At 47.0% G+C, this 6,363-nt stretch overlaps 1 pseudogene; it reads right to left on the minus strand.

The window, feature by feature from the left end:
* Nucleotides 1-546: 546 nt before the first annotated feature.
* LOC128502502 (uncharacterized) lies at nucleotides 547-658 on the minus strand (annotated as a pseudogene).
* Nucleotides 659-6,363: the final 5,705 nt, after the last annotated feature.

The raw sequence follows: 6,363 nt of genomic DNA on the forward strand, positions 1-6,363 counted from the left end.
GCTTTCTTCACACACCATTATTTTTTCATATCATGTAATTTCCTATAATAAAAATAATAAAATACGAGGAAAAATTAAAAAAAAAACAATTTTCTCACTTTTATTTGAAAAATATTTTATTCATCATCAAAAACTAATGAAAAAACCTGCTGAATAGATTCTACTATTTGTCCTGAGTTTAGAAATACCCAATGTTTTTATGGGTTTTTTTTGCTTTCTTCTTCACGTTACGGGGCAAACCATATATTTTTGAATACTAGACACCCCAGGGTATTTCCGATGCTGAAAGTTTAAACCTTTCCATGCACTAATCCCATCACCAGCCCTTGTCAAAGTTTGTGATGGTAATTGTTTTTGGTGGGTTTTTTTACACGCTTTGTACTTCAGGTGTGAATTTACAGCTCCTGGTATAGGTCACTGTCACAATATGTGTTCAGCAACATCTCCTGAGTACAGTGATACCCCACATACATGGGTTTGTCAGATTGGAACATGAGCAATTCAGTTGTTGGAACTTGGAAGTTTTACATCTGGGTAAAGATAAATGCTTGTACCCAACTATCAGTAGGGAAAGCCTGGCCTATCTCCAAGAAGGGATTTGATCTAGCACCGTTAAGCGAACCCTCGGAATAGACACAGGGGACACTTGTCAGTGCAAATAAAAACTCTTCAAAGTGGTGAAGCAAATAAAATCTAAAAAACAGTAAATGTAAAAAAAATTTGAAAAAAATACAAAAGTGGAGCAGAAACAAATAAAAAATGGGAAACTGTGTGATACAATTTGAAGAAGTTACCGACACAGAGTGCAGGTTTTCACAGTAAAATGTGGTGTCCTTTCTTTGCCCCTTGCGGTAGCACACTCTGCATCTCTTTTGGGGATTCTGCTTCTTTGCTGTAGGGCGGATTTTAAAAATAAAATGGGTAGCCCCAATTCTGCTTGCTGCCATCACCACTTGGGGACCAGGTGCATCCCGGTACAAGATACCTGAAATTACTAGGAGCTGAAACTGCAAAAAAGACAGTTTCAGCCCTTTTGCAACACAAAAGCATTATAGGTTGCAATTTGCATGAGATACACCTTATGGTTCCAGATTTCAGCCCTTCCGTGGTAGAGGCAGACCTTCCTCCTCTAAATAGGAGGACAGGGCTTCAAAGAAAGCATGACACCAGAAGCAGGCTGAAGAGATTTCATCATCAATGGGCTCTATTATGTTCGGATGCCTGGACCCTGGGAATCATTTCCAGATGGTACGGTCTGGAGCTTGTCAGCTCTCCCCCGGATATCTATGCCCCCTGCGGATCTCTTCAGGAGAATGGCTCTATTGGACCTCTACAGTGTTTTGTCCTGGGGACATGGGATCGATCCATTCCAGCTCTCTCAAAAAAGGTTGCCATTCCAGCCAGTGTTCGCCTTTCCCTCAGATGGTGGCTTCAAGTGAAAAGACTGAGTTCGGGTCTGGTCTAGACCGAGCCTACTTGGACAGTAGTTGGGGGGCCACGATGGAAGAAGAATTCAGACAAGGTTTTTGGTCAAGCCAGGAGTGTCGTCTTCATATCAATGTGCTGGAATTTCTAGCAGTCTGGAAAGTGCTCCTTTCTTGGCAATCCAGGTTGCGGGGAAGGGCAGTGAGAATTCTGTCAGACGATTGCACTGTGGTGGCTTTCCTGAACAAGCAAGGAGTCTTCAATGGGGCGGTCTTCTTCAGAAGATCGGGAAGTGGGCCGAGTTCCATCTCTTCCACCTTTCGGTTCATGTTCATTCATGGGAAGGCGAACTTTACTGCAGATTTCCTCAGCAGAACATCTGTTCTTCAAAGAGAATGGAGCCTGAACAATGCAACATTTCTGCAGATCATGAGCAGGCCCGTTTTTTTTTTTTGTTTGTTTGTTTTTTAAACTTTATTTAACATCCTCCATGTTAAATAAAGTTAAAAGAAAAACACAAAAAAAAACAGATGTTTTAATTGAAGTCCCGGGCAGGGGCGCCGAGCGATTGCTTGTGAAGTTTTCAGCAACCGCTTGGCGCCCCTCACTCTCCGTGACTCCGTTGCGGTGCCGGCGTTTCATTCTGAGCGCCAGAATACGATGTCATGTTCCAGCGCTCAGCTGTGAAGCGCGCACCGCTGCAGAGCGGGAAGACAGACGCCTCGCATCCTCACCGCAGGACTCCGGCAACAAGGTATGTAGGGAGAGGGGGTAGATGGTGAGGGGGGGTGCAGTGAGAAGGGGCAGAGGGGGGGCAGTGAGAAGGGGCAGAGTTGGTAGATAGTAAGAAGGGGCAGAGGGGGGCGTCAGTGAGAAGGGGTAGAGGGGTTAGATAGTGAGAAAGGGGGAGAGGGGTTAGATAGTGAGAAGGGGCACATATTGAGAAGTGGGGATGGTGATACATAGTGAGAAAGGGGGGAAGGCAGTGAGAAGGGGAGAGGGGGTACATACTGATAAGGGGGAACATAGTGAGAAGGGCAGATAAGAAGGGGAGGAGGAGAGGGGGTAGAATTGTGGATGAATTGTGTGAATGCATACGAGAATGAATGAATGAATAAATGTGTGGATGAATTCTGTGAATGCGTACAAGAATTAATGGATTAATGTGTGGATGAATTGTGTGAATGCGTACGAGAATGAATGAATTACTATGTGGATGAATTGTGTGAATGCGTAAGAGAATGAATAAATGTGTGGATGAATTGTGTGAATGCGTACAAGATTGAATGAATTAATGTGTGGATGAATTGCTTGAATGATTTGTGAGACTGCATTAATGAATATGTGTAAATGATTTCTGTGAATGAGTGAGTAACTGTGTAAGTGATTGTGTCTATCATGAATGTTTAAGTGATTTGGGGAAACGCAAAGATGGTACATGAAGGGTGGGCTGTTTCCCGACAAAGATGTGTTACACTGGGCTGTTAGGGGACAAAGTTGGCTCAGGCTGGGCTGTAATATTTGTGTAATCTGGATGCTGATCAGGTTCTATGTGGGCAGCGTGGACACCAGGGCTGGCTTTGGGGTGTGCAACCTGTGATCTATGCCTGTAATTTAGGGGGTTATCTATACCTTTAGCCGGGTGTGTGTTATTCTGTTGATCTGTATCTGGTATGCTCCGTTTCCATACATTATTATTGTATACCTACAAAGAGAGGGTTTGTATGTCTGCTTCTGTTTATTTGACCTTCAACGCTGAGTTAACATGTGATTTTCAATTGATCTATACCTGAAAAGCTTGTTTTTTTGTGTTGATTTTGTTGATCTATACCTGTTATGCTATGTTTCCATATATCATTTATGCATACCTGCAAATATAAGGTTTGTATGTGATCTATACATGCAAGTGCTGTTTATATGTGTTTGATCTATAGTTCACAGGGAGGAAGGAAAGGAGAGGCTTTGTGTATGGCTTAGTGAATGAGGGACAAAGGGACAGGGAATGATTTCAGGGGAGAGGACCTCTCAAAGTCATGGTCAGGGTGAGAAGGGGGAAGACTGCACTGACTCTCACAGTCTTCCCCTAATCTGCAGTCAGTGTGGCAAATTTTTTGGTGTGGTAGCAGAGGGAGTGATTACATGCTAGGGAGCGTGGAGCAGGGCCCAAGGAAATTTCGGTGTGGCAGAGCCTGTCCTGATGTGTGTGTCTGGGTGGCAGAGCCTGTCCTGGTGTGTGTGTTTGGGTGTCGGTGTGGCAGAGCCTGTCCTGGTGTGTATTTAGTCATCTGTTTTCTGACTAAATAATTGAATTATTTAATTTTTACTTATGCAGAGATAAAATGCCCTCCTGAATTTGTAGTCATGGAGAAGATCTTCGAATCTGTTTGTTTCCTTTTCCGGAGCAAGGAAAGGTCTTAGCATTACGAGGTCCTCTGTAGCTAGATGGTTGATCTCCGCTATGTCTGAAGCCTCCCTCTGGTCTCAAGGCTCATTCCACTCGAAGAAAAACTGTGAAAGCCTTCTGGACGAAAATCAAGTCTTCCTTACCCATACAATCTAGTCTGTAATGCTGTGCATTACTTCCCCAGGTGGCCTACAGATCTGTTTAGGAGAGATAAGACACCTTTCCGCCCAGGAGGTAAATATGGCACAAGTAGAGTGGGCCTGGATCACAGATGGAGGAGACTGACCAGCTGCAGAATAAGCCAGTGTCACGGACTGGGTCCAAGCTGATGGCTGGAAGGACCCAGCGTGCCCGATGGTTGTTTGCAGGAGTCACGATGCAGCAATGGAGTCTGGGGCAGGGCCTGGTTGCAGGGTGACCACACACGCCCAGGCGTTGAGCACCTAGGTAGTGCAGCCAAACACCAGCGCCCTGATATGGCAGCAGATGAAGTCCAGAACAAAACGAATCCTGCAGGCACCCTGGAGCAGGCATGAAGCATAGCACACGGATCACGAGCAGGATGCTGCAGGCTGGGAGAATGAAAGCTAAGCAAAGGGTTAATGTAGCAGACACTTAACACAGCAGAGGAAAGGGAGACCAGGCAAGAAACATGATATAGGATATACATGAGAAGTGGCTAGAAACATGACATGAATAGCGTAAAGTATAAACAGGCACAAGACAAGGAATAAACATAACCTGACAAGACATACATGGTACAGGGCACAACAAAGGACAGGGAAGAAGGCAAGGAACACAGGGGAAGGAGTGAGGAGCCGGAACCCTCGGACGCTTCTTCCTTTAAGCAAGGATAGGACATATTAACAGGGACATGGGGAGAGGAGAGAGGAACCGGAATCCTCAGATGATTCAAGGAAGAAGGGCAAAGGTACATAAAAGACACACAAACATGAATACAGAAAATAGCCTAGGACTACAAGATAACTATTGGAGATTTCGTCACATGATATGGCCATAGTATGCTTAGCCCACCACTACGCCAAAGTACTCCAATGACGGTGGGTCCTAACGCTAATCCCTGCAGACAAGATACAAAACAAACCACACATGAAAACCAAACACAGCACAGAGACATACCTTAGACTGAAGACTGCAGACTGAGACAAACAGAACACAGGTGGGGCACACCTAATAAAGGAAGCAGAGCTGAAGCAAAGAGCCGGAGCAGAAGCTAGGAATGGAAAATAGAACAAAGCAAAAGGAAATCCAGGAATGGATCAAAGCAAAGCAGAGAAACTACAGCAGGACAGATATGCAGCTCCGCAGCCAGGGCAGAACGTAACACAATCCCCCTCCGAAAGAGCGGCCTCTGGACGCGAACAGAAACATCAACAGAAGGAAGGCCCGCTCCTAACGGAAGAACTGAAGAAACAAATCAACCCAGGAACCAGCATACGGAGTATGTAAAACGTAGGAGTCCTTCGATGACCAGCACTGCCGCTAGTAGACCAATCTCCTCCAAAAACAGGAATCAGAATGTCTGTACAGGATTGAGGAAGATGTCTCTAGCTGACATTTAGATCCAGACGAAGGTAAAGTAGATAAGCCACTTGACAAGGCAGACACGGCAGGTAACCCACTTGCTGGGCAGACACGACAGGCATGGGTTCAGGCACAGGTACGGGTTCAGGCACAGGCACGGGTTCAGGCACAGGCACGGGTTCAGGCACAGGCACGGGTTCAGGCTCAGACAACAGGTTGCCCACTTGCAGGGCACACGGCAGATTGCCCACTTGCAGGGTACTCGACCAGGGTAGCCCGGATGCAGGCACTCATCCTGGGAGTCCACTAGTGGGGCGTTGGCCGCAACTCAGGAAACCCTCTTTCAGGGTACACGGCAGGTTGCCCACTTACAGGGTACTCTACTTAGGAGTCCACTTACTGGGGCGCTGGCCGCAACTCAGGAAACCCTCTTTCAGGGTACACGGCGGGTTGCCCACTTACAGGGTACTCGACCAGGGTAGCCCGGATGCAGGCACTCATCCTGGGAGTCCATAGTGGGGCGCTGACCGCAACTCAGGAAACCCTCTTTCAGGGTACACGGCAGGTTGCCCACTTACAGGGTACTCGACTTAGGAGTCCACTTACTGGGGCGCTGGCCGCAACTCAGGAACAAGGCAGGTTCTGGAACAAGGCAGGTTCTGGAACAAGGCAGGTTCTGGAACAAGGCAGGTTCTGGAACAAGGCAGGTTCTGGAACAAGGCAGGTTCTGGAACAAGGCAGGTTCTGGAACAAGGCAGGTACTGGAACAAGGCAGGTACTGGAACAAGGAGAAGCCCTCTTGCGGGGCACACGACTAGAAGCCCTCTTGCGGGGCACACGACTAGAAGCCCTCTTGCGGGGCACACGACATGGCTAGAAGCCCTCTTTCAGGGCGGACGAGAACGGAGTACCACCGGGCCAGGCACGTGTACTGGATCAAGCATGGGTACAGGCATAAGCTCAGATACTATGTCATGCATGCGTACCGG

Source organism: Spea bombifrons, chromosome 7 (assembly GCF_027358695.1).
Source record: "Spea bombifrons isolate aSpeBom1 chromosome 7, aSpeBom1.2.pri, whole genome shotgun sequence".
Lineage (NCBI taxonomy): Eukaryota > Metazoa > Chordata > Amphibia > Anura > Pelobatidae > Spea > Spea bombifrons.